At 44.5% G+C, this 25685-nt stretch overlaps 1 non-coding gene across 1 annotated transcript; it reads left to right on the top strand.

Moving 5' to 3' along the window:
- Window positions 1-18709: 18709 nt before the first annotated feature.
- Window positions 18710-18793, top strand: trnal-uaa (transfer RNA leucine (anticodon UAA)). The gene has a single exon. It is a non-coding gene; the product is annotated as a tRNA-Leu (tRNA).
- The last annotated feature ends 6892 nt before the right edge of the window (window positions 18794-25685 follow it).

The following is a 25685-nucleotide window of genomic DNA, read 5'->3' as shown; positions in this document are numbered from 1 at the left end:
GGATAAGGTTGGATAGCAATGGGTAAGGTAGAATAGCATAAGATAGGTTAGGAATGGCTAAAGTAGAATACCATAAGGTAGGATAGGAATGGGTAAGTTAGAATAGCATAAGGTAGGATAGGAATGGCTAAGGAATGATAGATTAGGATAAGGTAGGATAGGAATGGCTATGATAAGTTAGACTTGGATGAGGTAGGATAGGAACGGATAAGATACCAGTGGATAAGATAGGATAGGAATCTCTAAGATAAGGTTGAATTGGATAAGGTAGGATAGGAATGGCTGAGATAGGAACGGCTAAGATAAGAGAATAGCATAAGGTAGGATAGGAATGGCTAAGGCAAGATAGTAAAGGATGAGGAAGGATAGGAATGGGTAAGGTAAGATAGAATAGGATAAGGTAGGAAAGGAACGGATAAGATAGAATAGCATAAGGTAGGGTAGTGTCGCCTATGGCTTACTCACTGGGGGCTTTGGGTGGGGATGCTGTAAAGCGCATTGAGACGATGTAATGTTGTCATAATGCACTATAGAGAAATAATTTTGTTACCCGTTGTTGTTGAATGGGTAAGATAAGATAGAAAAGCATAAGGTTGGATAGGAATGGCTAAAAAATGATAGATTAGGATAAGGTTGGATAGGAATGGGTAAGGTAGGATAGCATAAGGTAGGGTAGGAATGGGTAAGGTAGAATAGCATAAGGTAGGATAGGAATGGCTAAAGAATGATATATTAGGATAAGGTTGGTTAGGAATGGGTAAGGTAGAATAGCATAAGGTAGTGTAGGAATTAATAGCTCAAATAAATTTTAATATTCTCCACCAATATGTTTGAATTAATTAAAGTTTAATTAATTATTATTTAATGCTGATTATTAATCAATTGTTATGCCGAATGGTCGGCTCCTCCAAACTCAATTGCGGTATCCCTGTGAGTCTGTTAATGTGAGACTTAAATGGGATTCACTAATTACCAGTATCGCTTAGTAACCTGGGTTAGAAGGCTCGTCCAGCGAGCTGCATCACCAGGTAATGTACACGATTGGTAGCGAAGCTCCCCTCTCGGCCAATGAGAGAGAGTCTCGCGATGTTTCAGGCGAGTTTGAGGTTCAGAGCGTGTAGCAAGATCGCACAATGGCAGGAACTTATTATGAGACACACAATGACGGAGGCTAAAGTTGTGTAAAAGACATGCATTTATTCCTAGCTAACACTACAACTGACATAAGACAGACATTACACCTAACACAAACAACAAACACGAAATAACGGAATAAAACAATGTAATTATGAAAATGCAATGACCGGATTTAAATGAGTAACCTGAAATGGGAAATACTGTTCTGCAAAGCAAGCACAGTTTGTGTCTTATAGCAGGTTAACAGAACAGCTTAAGTTGTTAGAATGAAAGGAAGTTGGTTTACTTGGTTGAAGAGTGAGGGGGGGGGGGGTCTTGGCAGTTGATGGCAGAGCTGCTGAGCCGATGGCACTCAGGAAGGCGCGGCGTTTGAAGCAGTGGAGTGGAGCCCCTTTGGATTCTCTCTCCTGGTGAAGCCTTGTCTTGGGTGCTGTTCTCTGTTCAGCTGGGCCTTCACCGGAGGGTTTCTGGTGGGCTTCTCTGCTCCTGGGCTGATGGCCTTTTCTGTATGGCTGCTGTGTGTTCTCTGCGCTGGTTGGCGGTTGTTCTGCTCGCCTTTGTTCTGAGGTGCTAGATTTTTATGGTCTAAAGTTCATGAATAGGGATGACCAGGAATTCGACTCCTGGCCCAATGGCTGGCCATCCATTTGGCGGGCTTTCGGAAGGGGGTCTGTATCAGTCCTTTTGGGATTTATGGCCCGCCTGATTCTACCTTTACTGATGAATATTCATTAAGCTGTTATAACTTTTGATACATCCACTTTTATGGTAATCACTGACCGGATTTGGAATCAGGGGTGATTAACAATCAGTTTGATACCAAACATGCCATACCAGCTTCACAGGTACATACCTCATACCATCTGTATTAATTGATTAAACAATTAATTATTTTATCTATGTGACTGATTCACATCAGTATAGGATACAGGTGTTTTGGGTTGCACCTCAACAGATGTTACACTTTGTGCAGATATTACATCAAATATTCATATTACAAACAGCACATCTTATCCATAGATAGGCGTGGCCGTTAGTTTGTGGTAATATCAATATAAGTTGCACATCTGGAAACAACATATTTTGTTTGGTGTGGCTTATGCCAATTCAACTTCTCCAGAATGGATAAAATACACCTTAATTCAGTTCTTTTAACATAGCATGGTAGAAACAAAGAAACTTGGTGAGGTCCACCAAGATCAGATTAGGACCTCAAAGGAATGTTGGAAGAGAAGGGGGGGTTTTAACACAGAAGACTCTCTAAAAGTTAGGACACATACAAACATAACGTATCTGTATATTGAGACTAGTAGTCGTGAGTAAATCAATATACAGGGTATACAAAAGCCAAACTTAAATGAAATTTCCTTTAGGGTGTTCGTCTGTTGGGTGAGTGAAATGTAAGGCAGAGTGAGTGTATGTGGAGGGGGTTGTGTGCCAAGTTGAGGGACCCCTGTCCGTGAAGTCCACTCTGCTTGTCTGTAGGTCCCTAAATCTTTGGGCAATAAAAGTTGGAGTGCTAGCCTCCCTGGTTATCTGTGTGCGTGTGTTTGTGTGTGTAACCCCCCTTTGGTGCCTCTCGTACCAGGCTCGGCCTTGTCTCAGGCCACCTGGAATTTAGGCCCTGTGATATGTGCATGTGTGATCCTACAGTAGGATAGGAATGGCTAAGGAAGAATAGCATAAGGTAGGATAGGAATGGGTGAGGTAGAATAGCATATGGTAGGATAGCAATGGTTAAGGAATAATAGACTAGGATAAGGTAGGATAGGAATCGGTAAGTTAGAATAGCATAAGGTAGGATAGGAATGGCTAAGGAATGATAGATTAGGATAAGGTAGGATAGGAATGGCTGAGATAGGAACGGCTAAGACAAGAGAATAGCATAAGGTAGGATAGGAATGGCTAAGGCAAGATTGGAATGGATGAGGAAGGATAGGAATGGGTTTGGCAAGATAGAATAGGATAAGGTAGGATAGGAATGGGTAAGGTAGAATAGGATAAGGTAGGATAGGAATGGGTAAGGTAGAATAGCATAAGGTAGGATAGGAATGGGTAAGTTAGAATAGCATAAGGTAGGATAGGAATGGCTAAGGCAAGATAGGAAAGGATGAGGAAGGATAGGAATGGGTTAGGCAAGATAGAATAGGATAAGGTAGGATAGGAATGGCTGAGATAGGAACGGCTAAGATAAGAGAATAGCATAAGGTAGGATAGGAATGGCTAAGGCAAGATTGGAATGGATGAGGAAGGATAGGAATGGGTTTGGCAAGATAGAATAGGATAAGGTAGGATAGGAATGGGTAAGGTAGAATAGGATAAGGTAGGATAGGAATGGGTAAGGTAGAATAGCATAAGGTAGGATAGGAATGGGTAAGTTAGAATAGCATAAGGTAGGATAGGAATGGCTAAGGCAAGATAGGAAAGGATGAGGATGGATAGGAATGGGTTAGGCAAGATAGAATAGGATAAGGTAGGATAGCAATGGCTGAGATAGGAAGGGCTAAGATAAGAGAATAGCATAAGGTAGGATGGGAATGGCTATGGCAAGATTGGAAAGGATGAGGAAGGATTGGAATGGGTTAGGGAAGATAGAAAAGGATAAGGTAGGATAGGAATGGGGAAGGTAAGATAGAATAGGGTAAGGTATGAAAGGAACGGATAAGATAGAATCGCATAAGGTAGGATAGTGTCGCCTATGGCTTACTCACTGGGAGCTTTGGGTGGGGATGCTGTAAAGCGCTTTGAGACGATGTAATGTTGTCAAAATGCACTATAAAAAAATAAACTTGTTATTCGTTGTTGTTGAATGCGTAAGGTAAGATAGAAAAGCATAAAGTAGGACAGGAATGGCTAAAGAATGATAGCTTAGCATAAGGTTGGATAGCAATGGCTAAGGTAGAATAGCATAAGGTAGGTTAGGAATGGCTAAGGCAAGATAGGAAAGGATGAGGATGGATAGGAATGGGTTAGGCAAGATAGAATAGGATAAGGTAGGATAGGAATGGCTAAGGAATGATAGATTAGGATAAGGTAGGATAGGAATGGCTGAGATAGGAACGGCTAAGATAAGAGAATAGCATAAGGTAGGATAGGAATGGCTAAGGCAAGATAGGAAAGGATGAGAAAGGATAGGAATGGGTTAGGCAAGATAGAATAGGATAAGGTAGGATTGGAATGGCTGAGATAGGAACGGCTAAGATAAGAGAATAGCATAAGGTAGGATAGGAATGGCTAAGGAATGATGGATAAAGTAGGATAGGAATGGCTGAGATAGGAACGGCTAAGATAAGAGAATAGCATAAGGTAGGATAGGAATGGCTAAGGCAAGATTGGAAAGGATGAGGAAGGATAGCAATGGGTTAGGCAAGATAGAATAGGATAAGGTAGGATAGGAATGGCTAAAGAATGATATATTAGGATAAGGTTGGTTAGGAATGGGTAAGGTAGAATAGCATAAGGTAGGATAGGAATGGGTAAGGAAGAATAGCGTAAGGTAGGATAGGAATGGGTGAGGTAGATTAGCATATGGTAGGATAGCAATGGTTAAGGAATAATAGACTAGGATAAGGTAGGATAGGAATCGGTAAGTTAGAATAGCATAAGGTTGGATAGGAATGGCTAAGGAATGATAGATTAGGATAAGGTAGGATAGGAATGGCTAAGGCAAGATTGGAAAGGATGAGGAAGGATAGGAATGGGTTAGGCAAGATAGAATAGGATAAGGTAGGATAGGAATGGGTAAGGTAAGATAGAATAGGATAAGGTAGGAAAGGAACGGATAAGATAGAATCGCATAAGGTAGGATAGTGTCGCCTATGGCTTACTCACTGGGGGCTTTGGGTGGGGATGCTGTAAAGCGCTTTGAGACGATGTAATGTTGTCAAAATGCACTATAAAAAAATGTATTTGTTATTCGTTGTTGTTGAATGGGTAAGGTAAGATAGAATAGCATAAGGTAGGATAGGAATGGCTAAGGAATGATAGATTATGATAAGGTAGGATATAGGGGTGCACCGATTGCAGTTTTCTGGCCGATCAACGATCACCGATCCTTAGGCAACCTTACCTGCCGATCTCGATTTTTTTTTGCCGATCTTGTTTCTTTCATAACTAAAAGACAGTTACTTCAATGTTTCCATTTTTATTGAGTAAATTGATATGAATACTCACAAAACATGAGGTAGTGTCCTCAAATATAAACGAACATATAAATGAGCATTGCTGTTTGAACTACAAAATCATATTTTTTCTTCCAGACTTTAATTTCTCTAATTTTGTAAAAAAAAATATATATATATAGCTGTTATGACACACTTGTCCAAAAAATATGGAGGGAGGCAGCCTGCACTGCACCTCTCTCGGGAATGGGAGAAAAGGCTGATTTAACCCTCTGGGGCCTAGGGGTAGGAAACACACTTTCACTGACTGGGGCATGATCACACATTTCATCACACTTAATTCATGGCAAATAAATTATTTCTTATATATTTGTTTTGCCATTACACTCATCTTTATTTTAATATATATTGTAAATATGTCAGATTTTTGTTAAGTTTGAAATTTGACATCAAAGTATAGACATTGCAAAATGCAGTTTGGAACACTTGCAGAAACATTATAAAAGTACACAGTAAGCAATGCTGGCAGTTTGTTTTGATCCCAGATATCTGATCACCAAAGTTTTGGCTACATGAAGATGACTAAATGGTGTAGATGCAACATTAATTTGGATAAATAAATAAGAAAAACCTAACTCATGTAACTATTTCTGGCTCCTTTCATTGAATATGTAGCAACTTTCATGTGTATGAATGAGCCATTGTCACCTGGCCACGTCCCCAACCCCCTTTTATGGCGCTGAAGGGGATGTATCTGGATCGCGTTTCACCGTTGCGCTGTTAATCAAATTACCATGCGAATGCGATTTGAATACGCGCTAATGCGGCTATTTAGAATGTGAATAGCGATCTTCGGGTGAGAGCGATACTACACGCCCCCGATGTAGGTAAAACAAAGTAAGATGACATGGTTAACTTTTTTGCCGATTTAACCTAATTTTTAAAACTTTAATACTTCCGACAATGGACGTTTTGAAAAGAAGACAGATTACGGATTTAGCCAGCGTTTTTTTCATGATTATACATTAAGATTTCAGCGAGATATTTATAAACTGAAATAGACGCGAAAAGTACGCGATGTCGTCGACGACATACTCGACCCCAAAGAGTTAAAAGCATATAACTAAGATCGGTGGATCTCATGGGAATATGGTCGATTTCTGATCCCCTCAAATTAACGTGATCGAGGCCGATCGATCGGTGCGCCGATCGATCGGTGCACCCCTAGTAGGATAGGAATGGCTAAGATAAGTTAGACTTGGATGAGGTAGGATAGGAATGGATAAGATACCAGTGGATGAGATAGGATAGGAATCTCTAAGATAAGGTTGAATTGGATAAGGTAGGATAGGAATGGCTGATATAGGAACGGCTAAGATAAGAGAATAGCATAAGGTAGGATAGGAATGGCTAAGGCAAGATTGGAATGGATGAGGAAGGATAGGAATGGATTTGGCAAGATTGAATAGGATAAGGTAGGATAGGAATGACTACGGTAAGATAGAATAGCATAAGGTAGGGTAGTGTCGCCTATGGCTTACTCACTGGGGGCATTGGGTGGGGATGCTGTAAAGCGCTTTGAGACGATGTAATGTTGTCATAATGCAGTATAGAAAAATAAATTTGTTATCCGTTGTTCTTGAATGGGTAAGATAAGATAGAAAAGCATAAGGTAGTATAGGAATGGCTAAAGAATGATATATTAGGATAAGGTTGGATAGGAATGGGTAAGGTAGAATAGCATAAGGTAGGATAGGAATGGGTAAGGTAGAATAGCATAAGGTAGGATAGGAATGGTTAAGGAATAATAGACTAGGATAAGGTAGGATAGGAATCGGTAAGTTAGAATAGCATAAGGTAGGATAGGAATGGCTAAGGAATGATAGATTAGGATAAGGTAGTATAGGAATGGCTGAGATAAGAGAATAGCATACGGTAGGATAGGAATGGCTAAGGCAAGATAGGAAAGGATGAGGATGGATAGGAATGGGTTTGGCAAGATAGAATAGGATAAGGTAGGATAGGAATGGCTAAGGAATGATAGATTAGGATAAGGTAGGATTGGAATGGCTAAGATAAGTTAGTCTTGGATGAGGTAGGTTAAGAACGGATAAGATACCGGTGGATAAGATAGGATAGGAATCCCTAAGATAAGGTTGAATTTGATAAGGTCGGATAGGAATGGCTGTGATAGGAACGGCTAAGATAAGAGAATAGCATAAGGTAGGATAGGAATGGCTAAGGATAGGATGAGGTAGGATAGGAATGGCTGAGTTAGGAACGGCTAAGATAAGAGAATAGCATAAGGTAGGATAGGAATGGCTAAGGCAAGATAGGATAGGATGAGGAAGGATAGGAATGGGTAAGGTAAGATAGAATAGGATAAGGTAGGAAAGGAACGGATGAGATAGAATAGCATAAGGTAGGGTAGTGTCGCCTATGGCTTACTTACTGGGGGCTTTGGGTGGGGATGCTGTAAAGCGCTTTGAGACGATGTAATGTTGTCATAATGCACTATAGAAAAATATATTTGTTACCCGTTGTTGTTTTTTTTTTTTTTTTTTTTATTGCCCACCACCACCCCCCCTCTTCGGAGGACAACTTTATTTTACATTACATTCAAGAGCAAAGATTGTGGCCGCTCCGAACTCACCAGTACCGTGGAAAAGGAGAAAAACAGGGGGGGTACAGAAACAACAAGCGTAACAATAACAGACATCAATCACCATGGGGAGAGGGGGGAGAGAGAAAAAAAAAAAAGGTATACAGAAATAATAACACTAATAATGTAGGCGGGGAATACAGAATACCAACAACCATAAGAAACATAACACTCATCAAACAACAAGAATTATAACAACATCAGTGATACTAATAATAATTAATACAAATCGGTATTATATATATGTAGCATACACACACGTAATCGTACCGTTATATATGTATATTTCAATTCCTAAATCTATAACATACCCTAAAAAGTAATAATAATAATGATATTGATCGCTCAACCAGTCTTGTATGCATGTGCAAGTGTAGGTGTGACCTGATTTGTCATTGGATGTGCTGGCATTTAATGCCGTCAGGGGAGGCGGCAGCACCCCCCCCCCCCCCCCCCCCAGGCCCAAGGCGAAGGCAGGAGAGAACCAGGCAACCGAGGCCACCCTACCGCCCCCCCGGCACAAGGGCCCACAGCCACGCATCCCAGAGACAACCACCCGCCCAACCCGAGAGGGAGCCCGCGAGGGACTAAGGGGGCGCCAACCCCCGCACAGGGAGGACCGCAGAGGGAGGACGGGCGGCGAGCCCCCCAGCCCCACCCGCAACCCCCCCACCGGGGCAGGCGGGTCCAGGGCCGAAGGGCCCCACCCACCGGGACCACCCCCCCACCCCCCGGCGGACGGCCCCCCACACACCGGGGGAGCCCCAGCCCCCCCAGCCCGTCCCCCGGGAGGACGGGCTGCCGCCCACCGCAGCGACCCGGCACACCTCCCCCCCAACACTGCAGGATGATCCAAGGGGGGCCAATACAAAGAGCCCCCCCCCCACCCGGGAGCGGACCCGCGGCGACCGGGGAGCGGCAGACACCCCGCCCAGCCCAGACCAAACCCCCCAATCCGCCTAGCAGGGCCCAGAGTGTCCCAAGATTCCCCGGACCGCCCGCCAGGGCCCCACCACGGCGCAGCAGAGCCAAGCACCACCCGGCCCGCGGCCCAAGAGAGGAGGCCGCCCATACCCGCCAGGGCCACCCGAACCCCCCCATGATGGGTCTTCCCCCCGGTGGGCCACCCCACCCGCACAGGGCCAGAGACAGAGAGTTAGGGGGGGCCCCTCAGCCCCCATCCCCTCCCTGACCCATGTTGGTGTGAAGTGTGCATGTACATGTGTGAGAGAGTTGTGTGTTTATGTCTACAATGCATTAAAATTAGTGGGTGCAGTTCGGGTATGAGGGCCCCACCACTGGCAGATGGCAGAGTCCCCCATCCCCCTCCCCGCACCCCCAAGGCCCTAATGTAATATGGACTGCGTATATGACTAAGGTGCAAAAAGTGGGCGAGCAGTTGAGGCATGGGCACCCCACCGCTGGCAGACGGCAGAGCCCCACCTGCCTCAACCCACCTCCTCAGCCCTAGTGTCATGTGGTGTCTAACATGCAAGTAAAAATTGAGGGGCAGTATCTCGGCGCACCTCCCCACCGCCCCTCAAGGCCCTAGTGTTGTGAGAAATGTGGTGTTGGGCCCAGGGGAGCAATAAGGGCGTGCCAGGAGTGGGCCGATCCCCGACTGGCCCCGATTAGTCCCCATCCCTGACCCCGCACAACCGGCAGGGACGGCCAACCGAGGTGTTCAGGGGCGCCACAGGCAGCCCAGCAGCAGGGAACGCCCCCCCCCCCCCCAGGCGCAGACCGGGAGAGACCCACCCCACCACGCCCGATGAGACCCCAGCTAGCAGCCAAGGACGGGACAACCCCAGACCCCCCCGGCAAACGGGGAGCCGGACCAGCCAGGCGGGGTGACCCCCGCCCCCCGGCCACCCCAGGCGAGGCAGAGGCTCCCCCCACCGCCCCCCCCAAACCACCCCACAGCGCCCGAGGGCCCCGCGCCGGAATCGCCAACGGCAGACAACGACCCGCCCCCACCAGGCAACGGGCCCGGGCAGACCAGGCCCCCCAGCATGCGGGCGACCACCCGCCCGGGAGCCGGAGCAGCGGCCCCAGCAGATAGAGCCCACGCCCCCAAACCCACGCACCCCAGCGCAGCGGCCCAGGCGGAACCCAGAGGCCCCACCCCCCGATCCCCCCCCAGCGCGCCACCCACCCCGCGGGGGCAGAACCCCCCCACCCCCCGCACCGCCCCCACCAGGCCAGGCCAGCGGCCACCCAGAGACACTGACCACGCGCCCTCAGCCAAGAGAAACACCAGAGGACCCCAACAACCCAGCCCCCCCACCCCCAGCCCCCAACCCGGGATGGTGACGGCAAGGCCCCACCACCCCTGACGACATTACGTTAAAAAATTAATTATTGGAGTCCAACTGTCTTCAAAATCGATCAATTGATTTTTTTTACAGGCAGACATCCTCTCCATGGAAACATAATCCCAGAGTAGATTTTTGAACAGATTTATGTTTAAATTCTCTTTTGACTTCCAGTTCAGAAGGATTGTTTTCTTAGCAATGGTTAGTACTGTGAGAAGCATGCAAGATTTATTCATGTCCATATTAGTGTCAGTGAGGTCCCCAAGCAGGCAGAGTGAGGGGGAGGGTGGGATGGGATGCCCTAGGTGTGTCGATAAGTCTTCACAAATCCTTTGCCAGAATTCGTTGACCGGTGTGCAATACCAGAAAGCATGCAGGTAATTATCTGGTGCATCCGTCTTACAAGTTAGGCATATGTCAGTATCTCTGATACCCATCTGGAACATCCTCTGCCCTGTGTAGTGTGTTCTGTGTAAAATTTTGTATTGTAAAAGCTGCAGGTTGGAGTTCCGATTCATTCGAAAGGTATTCAAGCAAATTTGCCTCCAGAAGTTAGTGTCTTGATTGATGAGTAAATCCCTTTCCCATTTGTGGGTAGGGAGTGAGAGCGTTGTATCAGATTCTGCTAGATGCACGTAAATCCTAGACAGTAGTTTTTTAGTTGGAGTTATTAAGAAGTTTGCTATTTTAGGTGAAAGCTCCAGATTTAATTGCTTACGGCACCATCTATTATGTATTATTGATTTAAGTTGAAGATATTCTAAGTATTTGTTTTTCTCAATGTTATAAGTTTCTGTAATTTTGTCAAATGATATCATGCAATTGTCTTGGATTATATGTTCGAGGCGCTTGATTCCTTTATTATGCCAAGCCAGGAAGTTTATCACTTTTTTATTTAACAGGATGTCAGGGTTGTTCCAGATGGGTGTCAGTTTGCATGGGACCACTGAAGTTTGGTTTATTCTAAGAAATTCCCACCAGGCTGTCAGCGATGTGCTGATGTTGATGCTCTTAAAACAGCAATGTCGTTTAAGTATATGACTGATAAATGGCAGGTCCTCGACTCGAATATCATTACAGAAAGTTTGCTCAATATCCAGCCAGTTAAGGTCTAAGTTATTTTGCGTAGTCCATTTTAGGACATATATCAATCTATTGGCAAGAAAGTAGTTGTAGAAATTGGGAAGCTCCAAACCCCCACAGTTTTTGGATTTCTGTAAAGTTTTTAAACTTATTCGTGGTGGTTTGGATTTCCATAGATATTTTGAAACTAAGGACTCCAATGATTTAAACCAAGTCCGCGGAGGTTGACTCGGAACCATTGAGAACATGTAGTTAATTTTTGGTAGGATCATCATTTTGATTGTAGCTACTCTTCCCAGAAGTGATGTGGGTAGATTGTTCCACCGTGCAAGGTCATCTTCTATCTTTTTAAGCAGCGGACTGTAATTTAATCGCGTCAGATCTGACAGCTTGGCAGAAATGTTAATACCCAGATATCTAATGTTCCCAGATTGAAGTGGGATAGTTGGATTGGACTGGAAGTCACAAGATATTGGAAGAGTAGTCGACTTGTTCCAATTAATAGAGTAATCTGATATGGAGGAGAATTTATCTATAAGTCTTATCGTCTCCGTGAGGGAACCCTGTGTATTTTGAAGAAAAAGTAATACATCATCTGCATAAAGACTAATTTTATGGGTTATACTTGCTGTTTGAATACCTTTGATATTATTATTATTCCGAATTGCTGCTGCCAATGGTTCAATAAATATAGAAAATAGTGATGGAGAAAGTGGACAACCTTGCCTAGTGCCCCTTCTGAGAGTGAAGCTTGGGGAGATTTGATCATTCGTTTTTACGCAGCCTTTAGGTGAACTGTATAAAATTTTAATCCAGGTTACGAAGTTCTCACGAAATCCAAATTTTAGTAAGGTTGCCATTAGAAATTTCCAGTTGACCCTGTCAAAAGCCTTTTCTGCGTCCAATGACATGATTATGGCTTCCTTATTTTGAATGTTGCAGTAGTCTATTACGCCAATTAGTCTCCTCATGTTGTTAGTGGACTGTCTGCCTTTAATGAAACCCGTTTGATCTGGATGTATTATATAAGGTGTCACTTTTGTTGTTGAATGGGTAAGATAAGATAGAAAAGCATAAGGTAGGATAGGAATGGCTAAAGAATGATAGATTAGGATAAGGTTGGATAGGAATGGGTAAGGTAGAATAGCATAAGGTAGGATAGGAATGGGTAAAGTAGAATAACATAAGGTAGGATAGGAATGGGTAAGGTAGAATAGCATAAGGTAGGATAGGAATGGTTAAGGAATAATAGACTAGGATAAGGTAGGATAGGAATCGGTAAGTTAGAATAGCATAAGGTAGGATAGGAATGGGTAAGGTAAGATAGAATAGCGTAAGGTAGGATAGGAATGGCTAAGGTAAGATAGAATAGGATAAGGTATGATAGGAATGGGTTAGGTAGATCAGCATTAGGTAGGATAGGAATGGTTAAGGTAGAATAGCATAAGGAAGGATAGCAATGGCTAAGATAAGCTAGAATAGGATGAGGTAGGATAGGAATGGCTGAGATAGGAACGGCTAAGATAAGAGAATAGCATAAGTTAGGATAGAAATGGCTAAGGTAAGATAGAATAGTATATGGTAGGATAGGAATGGCTAAGGTAAGATAGAACAGGATGAGGAAGGATAGGAATGGGTAAGGTAAGGTAGAATAGGATAAGGTAGGATAGGAATGGCTAAGATAGGATCGGCTAAGATAGAATAGCATAAGGTAGGATAGGAATGGCTAAAGTAGAATAGCATAAGGTAGGATAGGAATGGGTAAGTTAGAATAGCATAAGGTAGGATAGGAATGGGTAAGTTAGAATAGCATAAGGTAGCATAGGAATGGCTAAGGAATGATAGATTAGGATAAGGTAGGATAGGAATGGCTATGATAAGTTAGACTTGGATGAGGTAGGATTGGAACGGATAAGATACCGGTGGATAAGATAGGAATCTCTAAGATAAGGTTGAATTGGATAAGGTAGGATAGGAATGGCTGAGATAGGAACGGCTAAGATAAGAGAATAGCATAAGGTAGGATAGAAATGGCTAAGGCAAGATAGGAAAGGATAAGGTAGGATAGGAATGGGTAAGGTAAGATAGAATAGGATAAGGTAGGAAAGGAACGGATAAGATAGAATAGCATAAGGTAGGGTAGTGTCGCCTATGGCTTACTCACTGGGGGCTTTGGGTGAGGATGCTATAAAGCGCTTTGAGGCGATGTAATGTTGTCATAATGCACTATAGAAAAATATATTTGTTACCCGTTGTTGTTGAATGGGTAAGATAAGATAGAAAAGCATAAGGTAGGATAAGAATGGCTAAAGAATGATAGATTAGGATAAGGTTGGATAGGAATGGGTAAGGTAGAATAGCATAAGGTAGGGTAGGAATGGGTAAGGTAGAATAGCTTAAGGTAGGATAGGAATGGCTAAAGAATGATATATTAGGATAAGGTTGGATAGGAATGGGTAAGGTAGAATAGCATAAGGTTGGATAGGAATGGGTAAAGTAGAATAGCATAAGGTAGGATAGGAATGGGTAAGGTAGAATAGCATAAGGTAGGATAGGAATGGTTAAGGAATAATAGACTAGGATAAGGTAGGATAGGAATCGGTAAGTTAGAATAGCATAAGGTAGGATAGGAATGGCTAAGGCAAGATTGGAAAGGATGAGGAAGGATAGCAATGGGTTAGGCAAGATAGAATAGGATAAGGTAGGATAGGAATGGCTAAAGAATGATATATTAGGATAAGGTTGGTTAGGAATGGGTAAGGTAGAATAGCATAAGGTAGGATAGGAATGGGTAAGGAAGAATAGCGTAAGGTAGGATAGGAATGGGTGAGGTAGAATAGCATATGGTAGGATAGCAATGGTTAAGGAATAATATACTAGGATAAGGTAGGATAGGAATCGGTAAGTTAGAATAGCATAAGGTTGGATAGGAATGGCTAAGGAATGATAGATTAGGATAAGGTAGGATAGGAATGGCTAAGGCAAGATTGGAAAGGATGAGGAAGGATAGGAATGGGTTAGGCAAGATAGAATAGGATAAGGTAGGATAGGAATGGGTAAGGTAAGATAGAATAGGATAAGGTAGGAAAGGAACGGATAAGATAGAATCGCATAAGGTAGGATAGTGTCGCCTATGGCTTACTCACTGGGGGCTTTGGGTGGGGATGCTGTAAAGCGCTTTGAGACGATGTAATGTTGTCAAAATGCACTATAAAAAAATTTATTTGTTATTCGTTGTTGTTGAATGGGTAAGGTAAGATAGAATAGCATAAGGTAGGATAGGAATGGCTAAGGAATGATAGATTATGATAAGGTAGGATATAGGGGTGCACCGATTGCAGTTTTCTGGCCGATCAACGATCACCGATCCTTAGGCAACCTTACCTGCCGATCTCTTTTTTTTTGCCGATCTTGTTTCTTTCATAACTAAAAGACAGTTACTTCAATGTTTCCATTTTTATTGAGTAAATTGATATGAATACTCACAAAACATGAGGTAGTGTCCTCAAATATAAACGAACATATAAATGAGCATTGCTGTTTGAACTACAAAATCATATTTTTTCTTCCAGACTTTAATTTCTCTAATTTTGTAAAAAAAATATATATATATAGCTGTTATGACACACTTGTCCAAAAAATAGGGAGGGAGGCAGCCTGCACTGACATCAAAGTATAGACATTGCAAAATGCAGTTTGGAACACTTGCAGAAACATTATAAAAGTACATAGTAAGCAATGCTGGCAGTTTGTTTTGATCCCAGATATCTGATCACCAAAGTTTTGGCTACATGAAGATGACTAAATGGTGTAGATGCAACATTAATTTGGATAAATAAATAAGAAAAACCTAACTCATGTAACTATTTCTGGCTCCTTTCATTGAATATGTAGCAACTTTCATGTGTATGAATGAGCCATTGTCACCTGGCCACGTCCCCAACCCCCTTTTATGGCGCTGAAGGGGATGTATCTGGATCGCGTTTCACCGTTGCGCTGTTAATCAAATTACCATGCGAATGCGATTTGAATACGCGCTAATGCGGCTATTTAGAAAGAGAGAGATAGAATGCCGGATTCGTCAAAATGACAGGTTGGGTCAAAGGTCACAAAGGTCAAATAAATCAAAAAGTGACAGGTCCGCGCTGCAAGCCGGGTGACGTCATGAGGTAGTGGGAGGGGGGGTTTTTTTTTTTTGGCTGTGAGCCAGTTGAGCGTTGGGATAGGGGTTTATTTGTATATAGTTTATTTATTTATTATAATTATTATAATTTAATTATGTATTATAATTTAATTATTTATTATTATTTAAGTATTATTTTATATTGAGTAGAGTGCTTATGAGTGTGGTGTTTTGTCTGCATCCACCGGGTGCCGAGCAGGGGGACTGAGCAGGGGGGTTGTTGTGTTAAGGTCCCAAACACTGGGTCTGAGTGGGTGGGTTACCTGATGGAGTGTGAGCGTACGCTGTACCACCGTGGTAAGGTCCGTGGCTTTGGAGAATCTGTAGAAAAGGGCTCTGAGAGAGCGATGCTGTGTCTGGTGCGGTACCGTGGTAAGGTCCCGTGGCTTTGGATAATCCGCAAAGGACTCGGAGAGAGCGATGCCGGAGAGCTGAGAGTTGTGCTGCGCGAGACTGAAAGAAATCCTGTGAGAATGAACAAGTTGGAGCTAAGAATGAGAGGAGGGTCTGGGTCTGACGTCCAGTAAAAAACGCTTAGCAGTAGTTTGACCATCTGTGTGTGTCTGTGTGTGTGTGAAAGCCGACACCCCCCTGCAGCAGTAGCAGTTTGGCCTTGTGTTTTTCCTCATGCAACCTATGTACATCCCGATAGGTCAAATCCCGGTCAAACTGTAATTTCGGCCACACATCAAGTTTGACATTTTGTATTTCAGTAAATTTTGTTAAAAGTTTTGTCTTTTCCCCCCGTCTCCCCGCCACACATCAAGTTTGACATTTTGTATTTCAGTAAATTTTGTCTTTTCCCCCCGACTCCCCCCATACCGTCTGCGCAGTTAAAACGTACATCGAAATAGACAACAGATAAAACTTGACAGGCCGTATATTTCTCCTTAAATAAATCCTAAAAAGTAAGCAACCGCTGAAATTTTTATTACCTTGATCAGGGTTTCACTCCTTTGGTAAAGAGACACAAGTACCCCCACCCAGTATCATCATCATGGCCTTACCATGCGTGCCACGCCCCCCACCATCAGGCCGTGGAGAATATAGGGAGCTTTGCGCTGTAGGGCCAACACTGATTTTTTAAGAAACACAGACATGTCTGGCACTATGGAAATGAACGATTCAGCCTCACCACCACCTAAGACTCAGCAGGAGCAGGAGGAGGCTGTTATGCGGCCTCCGGGGGCTCCCAAGAAGAAGACTCCTACGAGGCGAAGACGGGTACTTTTGATGCAGCCGTCTGGAGACCTGAGAGGTACCTGGGAGCTGCCCAACGGGGATAAAGTGGTCTGCCTCTTTGACAATGTTGCGGAGGAACTACGCATCTTTCAGGTCACCGGAGATGCCGCAGACCCGGGGAAAGATGACCCGCATCTGGCATGTTTTTCTGAAATGGAATGGGGAAACTTGAAGACTGTCGTTATCCCGTTGATGAAGGAGAGCACCGACCCCGACTTTGAGACAGAGACTGCTAGAATGGAGATGCACTATAGAGATGCTGACACTGGTAAACAACGGAGCACCTTTATGAAGTGGGACGCGACCGGGGAGCTGGACAAGAGAATGCTGAATATATGGCAGCTGCCTAAATGCGACTGTTGTGGAATGAGAATTCCGTTCATGATTTGGATGCGGCTGATTGAAGAAAAGAGCGATTACTTCCAAGCGCTGTTCAAGGAGAGTCGGATACAGTAAGGAGATGCAAAAACCTACGCCCTAAGGATCACCCCCCTCCCCTCACCCTCCGCCTGTATATAACTGGACGCCTTTACAACCCCCTTTCACAAACATCATCATCATCATCATGGCAGCAGCAGCAGCAAATTACAGCGACAAAGTGTTCTCCGACGACGACGAAAGCGGCGGGGAGAATGAGGCCTTTTCACCCCCTTCACCAGCAGCATCACAGGCCTCTGATGCCGGAGAGCTCCCTCCGACCCCTCCACCGACACCGGCCTCTGTTCCTAGAGAGGTCCCTCCGACCCCTGAGATCTGCACGCTTCTCTCCAGACCGGCTTTGTGCATAGGGATGCTCAGCTGCATAAAAGCCATGATAGTGGGGCTTTTAGCCTCAGTCATCAGGAAGCATCAGCAGAAAAACTGCTACGGCTGCGAGGTGGATCATCCCAGTCAAAGACAGCACCCTTGCCTGTTTCCCGCCGGCAGGAATTACTTTTACATACACTTTGACTCTGTGCTGAGTGACCTGTGGACCAGCCGGCTGACACCCGCCTTGATTCACGTTCTGACGACCCTGGGCATCCGAGCTTCCATCGGCAGGTTGGAGGGGACCGTGGAAGCTATCCTGTATGATCTACGCGAGGCCCGCGACGGAATGCTGGAAATCACTCGCCTGGAACAGGATCTGTTTGAACAGACCCCCGCGCTTAAGCAGATCCTGGAAGAAGAGTTTCTGAGTCGTTGGGAGGCCCAAGACTAAAACAAAACGCAATTTGTAATGGGGAACGGTATCGGCAGCGTTTTACGGCGGTTTATGTTAAATGTTTTTTTAGAAAAAGTTAGCCCACTGTTGTTGCATGCTATCGATAAAAAGAAAAGCGATTGTCGGGATGATTATACTTGTTGCTGCTTTCATAGACTGATATTTGAGATTGCTCAAGTCGGAGAACATTATCAGCGGGGAATAGTTTTACTTACTCAGCCGATGGCAGAGAGAGAAGGACAATCGTCAGAAAGTCTCATACACGCGTGTCTATCTTGTATTCCCGACGATGAATTTGACTGTAATCACATTTTTATATTTTATGCTTTAATCGTAGATGTAGTTGCCTTTAAATTTCATAATAAGCAGCCTTTCGATGTTAATCAGATGCTTTCTACTCTGCATACATGCATCGCTGAAAAGGCCTCTATACGGACCTTACTGCATGTGACATCGCTAATCTACCTCAACAACTGTCACGGCTGTAACTACCTGTAATTGTGTGCCCTTGTAATAATGTTTTTAAACTATATCTACCTCAACAACTGTCACGGCTGTAACTAATTGTATGCCCTTGTAATAACGTTTTTAAAACTATATCTTTCACTAAATGTGTACCCTTGTAATAGCATTTTTAAAACTATATTTTTCACAAAGAAAATGTATACCAGCATTTTGAAAATGTATCTTTCACTAAAATGTATGCCCTTGCAATAAAATTGAGTTGAACAACATTGCAATAGTCTTTGTATATACATGTTCAGCAGGGTGGCCGAGTGGTTTAAGGCGTTGGACTTAAGATCCAATGGACGTATGTCCGCGTGGGTTCGAATCCCGCCCCAGCTAAAACTCTTTTCTAAACTCTACACACAATTTCATTAATGTGTTCACTCACCCCCCTCCCCAGACAGCTATAAAACGCCGCATCCCTGCTCTCACCCCCCCACACTCTCGCTGTGTGAAAAAGCATGTCTGTTGCCAAGACTACAGCTCGTGTCTTGAGCCGTTCGTACTATGACCCCAGCCAGCCGGGGTCATACGGGGGTGTCTCCAGACTGCAGAGAGCCGTGGAGGATGATACGGGGAAAAAAGTGGCTTCTGATGACATCAGAGAGTGGCTGTCTATGCAAGACAGTTATACTTTACATAAGCCGGCTAAAAAGAATTTCCCCAGGAACAGAGTGTTTGTACCGAGAGCCATGTATCAGTGGCAGGCCGATTTATGCGACATGCAAGGGCTGGCCACGTACAACGACGGGTTAAAATACCTCCTTACGGTGATTGATGTTTTTTCTAAAAAGGCCTACGCGCGTGCCATAAGAAACAAGACGGGGGTGGTCGTAACGGAGGCCTTTGATGCTATTTTAACTGAGGGGGGTGTGCCCCTCAAGTTACAGACGGATGCCGGTAAGGAGTTTTTAAATGGGACTTTTCAGAAACTTTTAAAAAGTCATAAAATCACCCATTTCACCACGGGTAGTGAACTTAAAGCTTCAGTCGTAGAGAGATTTAACCGAACGTTAAAAGAGAGGATGTACAGGTACTTTACGGCTAAAAACACTCGACGATACGTGGATGTGTTGGACGATCTAATAAAGGGGTACAACCAGTCATTTCACAGCGCTATTAAAATGAAACCTTTCGAGGTCACGACCGATAATGCTCATCTAGTATTTGATAATCTATACGGTCCTCTGAAGAAGAAGAAGAAAAGCAGACGGCCACGTTTTAAGTTTAACATAGGGGACACTGTGAGAGTCTCCAAGCACAGTCAGATATTTGACAAAAAGTACGAGCAGACATTTACTGACGAGTACTTTGTCATATGCGAACGTGTACCCAGATCCCCGCCGGTGTATAAATTGAGGGACGTGCGCGGTGAAATACTCAAAGGGACATTCTATGAAGCTGAGCTGCAGAAAGTCAAAATATCTCCGAAACGCGCGTTCAAGGTCGAGAAGGTTATAGGCTCAAAGACCGACGAAAAGGGGAAAAAGTGGATTTTAGTACGCTGGCAGGGTTGGCCCTCGAGGTTTGATTCGTGGATACCACGGTCGGACTTGATACGGATTTAATTTTTAAAAGAAAAGGGGAAAAAATGGAGGATCGCCCCTCTTTTTACCTCACGCTACCGTCAAACTCTTGTCTCTCCATCTTCCCCGATAACCAGAGTTCGGATTACACCGTGATGCTCTCGCGACCTATAGAGCTACGGGGGCCTTACGAAGTAGGACTGGCTGAAATCATGTATTGTTACACGTGGCGTAATATTACACACCCCGAAAATACTTTTGAATTGCGGGATACGGAGGTGCAGGCAAGAAGAGACGCCGATCCTCTAGTGGATTTGCCTTACCTGTACCCTCGGAAAATTAAAGTCGGATATTATGAATCCGTTTCACAGATTGTGTCAGAAATCAACGCTTCGTTAAAAAAGTTAGGTACGGAAGTTTTCTTCGCATACAACGAGATTACGCGAAGGGTTAATATAACCGGAAATCAGAAATACAAGATCAAATTTAAACCTACTTTGGCCTACATGCTGGGCTTTGAGCCCGGTGCCTGGTATAACGTAGGAGGTACCATGCCAACCTCACCCTACCCGTCCGACATTCACGCGGGATTCTATAATATGTACGTCTACTGTAACATTGTGGATCCGCAGCACGTGGGGGAATTTGTAGTGCCGCTCCTGAGAACCGTTAAAATAGACGGTGGGTTCGGCGACGTAGTCACTTTGCCGTTCCACAAGCTGCACTACGTACCGGTGAACAAGCAGAGCCTCCAGAATTTGCATATTGAGATAAAGAACGATCAGAATACTCTGATTAATTTCTCCTACGGAAAAACGATCGTCAAGCTGCACTTTCGCCCAGTGCCAAAGATCCCCGTTTAAAAAAAAAAAAGAGAGAAAGCTGAGGGGGGTGGGAGAGCATGGCGTACCACAATTCGCAGAGATTTATTCAGTATTACACCAGTCAGGCGGGACATGGGCTCCCCGGTTTTGCGGGGAGCCCCGTGATGTACGGGCGTGGGTTGGGCTCCATGCTCAGTAGGGCTTTTAGATTCGTTTTACCCTTTCTTAAGCGTGGAGTTGATTTAGCGAAACCTCATTTGAAATCGGCGGCCAAAGGAATAGCTTCGGATCTCGCCAGCTCTGTAATCAGCGGCCGTTTTACAAACACCGGTGACCCCAAGCAGGAAGGCTCTGGTCTGCTGTTGCTATCTCAGAGGGGTAGGAAGAGAGCCCCAGCGCCTTTACCCAGGCAGCACGGTCATAAAAAACCTCGCAGCAGCAGAGCTGTCAGGATTCCCAAGTCTCGACCTTCAAAGAGAAACAGGAAACCCCCCGGGGACATATTTTAAGAGCGTAAGGAAGAATGGCTCTAGCTCACCGCCTCTCGGCCGAATGCACCAAATCTGAGCTGGACCTGTTTGCGGCCCCTATGACGCAATTATCCATAGATCAGACCAATTATGTAGAAATCAACCCATTAAATTCCATTACCGATCAGGATGTTTTGGATTTCCTAATACCGGGGTCGGGCAATTTCTATCTGGACCTCAACTCTACACTGCTATATCTAAGGCTCAAGATCGTTAGGGCGGACGGCGCCCCCCTGGTTGACGCTGACCCCTGCGGTATTATACAGTATCCGCTAAACTGTATATTCTCTCAGCTGGACGTGAGTCTGAACGACGTCCTGATCAGTTCCTCATCGGCCACGCACCCCTATAGGTCATTCATAGAGACCCTGCTCAATTTTTCTACGGATACGCTAGAGAGTCAGTTTTCGGCAGGGCTCTGGTACAAAGACGGCGGAGCCGACTTGGATAGCGTGGACATCACCCCCCAGGGCCCTAACGTGGGGTTGCAGAAGCGAGCTGCCTTCTGTAGAAACTCTCGGGAATTCTCTCTGATAGGCCCTGTACACGCTGATATTTTTTTCAGCGAACGAATGCTGTTAAACAACGTGGATATAAGTTTGTAAAGGCTAAAAGCGATTTTAGTCTCATGTGTAGAAATGACGCCGATTATGAGCTGAAAATACTGAGGGCCAGCCTGTTTGTGAAAAAAGTGGACGTCTCCCCGGCGGTGTCACTGGGTCACTCGGCCGCTCTCATGAAAGCAAACGCCCTGTACCCTATAAGCAGGGTAGTCGTTAAAAATTACACGCTGCCCGCGCAGTCGCGGGTCTGCCCGCAGGACAATCTTTTCCTGGGCAACTTACCGCGCTACATCGTTTTGGGGATCGTGGACCACGCCGCGTTCGTGGGCACGCGAAACAGAAACCCATTCAGGTTTCAGCATTGTGACCTGGAATTTCTGAGTCTCTCTGTAAACGGTCGACACATACCCAGCAAACCGTTCCAGCCCGATTTTAACGCGAGGCAGTCGGTCAGAGAGTTTTACAACCTTTTCCTGGCTACAAATAGGCATTTAAGGGATTCGGCGCTATGCATTAACCGTGAGGATTTTGAAAACGGATACTCGCTATTTGCTCTCAATCTCTCCCGAGACGACGAGCTGGACGGAGGTGCCCTGTCACCCGTCATCAGCGGCACGTGCCGTCTGGATTTAAGGTTCAGAGCCCCGCTACCTCGAACAATGAGTCTCATCGTCTACGCCTGCTTCGACACCGTGATTGAAATAAACTCCAAGAGACAGGTTTTGGTGGACTTTTAATCATGAACACTCACCAGCTGGAATGCCTTTTACGACCCCTGCTGGGGGATGCTTTTGGAGGTGTGTGGGCTAGCGATTTATTACCCACCAGCGTACAGACGAGGCCCACTTTTCTGGTCGCAAACACGCACGACAGCAATAGAGAGGGTGAACACTGGATCGGGATAATTTTGGAGCCCCAAGAGGGGAAAGCCTCCTTCTTTGATTCTTACGGTTATCCCCCCGATTCCCCTTACTATCCTAAAAGTTTTATGCGCTTCTTGGGGAGGCACGCTAGCGAAATAAGGTATAATACGCGTCAAGTTCAACACGACTTTTCCTCCACGTGCGGGGCCCACGTCTCCTTTTTCCTCTACCAACGCTTCAAGGGACTTTCATTTCAAGAGACTATGATGCTGTACTCTGATGACTTGAGGAAAAACGATGCTCTAGTATCCAAGTTTATCAAGAAATATTCAAACTGTATTAGCCGTGTTAATGCCGATAAACTTTCAAAGCCGCAAAATGTATGTTCCTTAAAACTATTTAAAGATTGTTATAGTTGTTAGATTATTGTAGAGAAAAATAAAAAAAAAACACCGTGACACCATTTATTCAATAAAATCAACATTTTATCAACCATCTTTTTTCGTTGTTACAGGCGTCTTTTTTTTCCCCACACGCATAAAACACTTAATCGCTGTAATCTATCCACGGAGAATAAGGGGTACCCTTTAAAGGCCATAAACGATATTCAGGGGAGGAATCACGCGGTGTGTGAGGGGTACCCACAAGCGGAGAGTCGTCCGTACTAAATTTTGCACGTCTCTTGCGCTTCTTTTTCACAGGAGGGGGCGAGGAGGGTGGTGGGGGACCCCTCGCCGTGGCGTTTCCAGCGCCGTAATCTTTAAGATGGCTTAGGGCTTTCCTAGCTTGAATGTTACCGACGGTCGTGAGGGGGATGTTTAATTCGGATATTACGTTTAAAAAGGGTTCCCAGCCTTTAGGATATCCGACGGCCTGGGATTTCGGCTGGGATAAAGTTTTCATCAAATCCAAAATATGGGAACCTTTAATGGGACTATCTCTGATGATGAGTTCACCCGACTGGGTCCAACGTACTGCCCCGTCGGAATCGAGCAGTTTCTGCATGATGTACCCCACGTTCTTTCTAGCCCTGGGCGCCACTTGCTGGACAACTTCCTGTACAGATTTGTCCCTAGTCGCGCCGCCGGGCTGTCTCTCCTCCTCCTCCTCCCCCGGCACATCTCTCTTTTCCTCATCCGTTTTTTCTTTCCGCTCGGTAAGGATAATTTCTCGCCCCTGATTTTCCTCTTTTCGGACTAAATTCAGATACCTCTGTAGCAATTGGTTGTATCTCTTTACTTTTTCGTGCGAGTTCATACCCGGCTGATTTAATAAACCGTGCATCTGGGTTTCAAGTTCACCCAGGGCCGATTCCCCGATGGTGGTGGTATGCGGGGTCGCCCTCTGGGTCAGCATACGGAGTTGTTGGGGGCTCAACAGGAACATTTTTTTTACCTCGCTCATGCCGGTGGTGGAAAAAACAAACACACAAAAGCTAGTTAGCCGTCTTACTGGTGAACAGGCTTGTGATGAATGGCAGAGCCACTGACAACAGCGGTAACAAAAATCCTCCTTTCTGAAGCACGGCCTTGCGTTTCCTCGCGACGCTGTTTTTCTTACAGGCGAAAAGCTTAATCAGCCTTTTCTGCTTCTTAAGCTTGTTAAATTGAGCTACGGATAAAGGTATACGGCCTCTTATAAGATTGAGACAGATTTCGGAGAGAGCCAAAATTATGTTATTAGATGGGTCCGAAAGAATCTTTTTACGTTTCACCCCCCTCATCCTCTGTAAAACTTTAAGGGTCGGCAGTTGTTTCCTGAGATGCTCGGACATGGCTCAGTAATGTTAAATCAAGCAATCAATGGCTCGCTGGTAGAAAGAGGACGGGAAGCGTCCCCGGTAATAAACCGGTCCTGAGTCGGAACTCTTCTGGGCACGTGGCTCTTAAATCGACCAATAAATACCCGTGCGCGGGTCGAGTGGCCTCTTCATAGGCATCTAGAAAAAACTTTTTCTGCCAAGGAAACATTTGCTGAGCTAAAACTTTGATTTGCATTCTGTCCCGCACATTCTTAAACAGACAATAATAAGTAGTATTTAGGCCTATAGTCCTACTGTACTTGCCCTGGTGAAATACGTTCTGCACTAGGTATATGACCGAGATTTGACGGTGATGTCTGAATCTCGTGAACGCTTCTGCCACGAGTTTATTTTCGGACGCGCTGTCCATCAAATCATCGATGATTATCAAGGAGCCGGAGGGGAAACGCTCCTCATCTTCCCAGCTTTTAGGCAGCCCTTGTATAAATTCAATTTCGCTGATCCGATCACGCAATTCATCATAAAGCGGCTGATGGGAAGCGTAACACCACACAATTTTTTTAACGGCTCCCCCTATGAAACAGTGACTCTGATTTAACAGCAATTCTTTAGTAAAATAGGTTTTCCCCGAAGAACTCGCCCCGGCGATTATCGCCGTAAACGGCAATTCTAAACGGTGATCAAAGTCGACCTCTCTCACGTCGCTACCCATCATCTTCCAAAAAAACACTGATGAAACGGTAAACACTACCCTATTGTTTTAAATCCTTTCCACACACACACACACACACACACACACAAACCCAAAATGCGTGTATAAAAGTTTTTATAAAATCTTGTGATAAATGTACAAAACATTTTCGTACACAAGTTACATTTTAAAACAAATGAACATCTTTGAAAAAAACAACTTTAAAAAACATCTTACTTTCATGATACATTTTAAAAAACTTTCATTTTAAAACATCTTACTTTCATGATACATTTTAAAAAACATCTTTGGAAAAACTTTTCATTTTAAAAAACATCTTACTATGAACATTTTAAAAAAACATCTTTGGAAAAAACTTTTAAAACATCATACTATGAACATTTTTCATTTTAAAACAAATGTACATCTTACTTTGAAAAACTTTTCATTTTAAAAAACATCTTACTATGAA

The sequence above is a fragment of the Paramormyrops kingsleyae genome, chromosome 18, assembly GCF_048594095.1.
Source record: "Paramormyrops kingsleyae isolate MSU_618 chromosome 18, PKINGS_0.4, whole genome shotgun sequence".
Classification (NCBI taxonomy): Eukaryota; Metazoa; Chordata; class Actinopteri; order Osteoglossiformes; family Mormyridae; genus Paramormyrops; species Paramormyrops kingsleyae.
The sequence above is the reverse complement of the archived record's forward strand: the minus strand, read 5'-3'. Positions and strand labels throughout refer to the sequence as shown.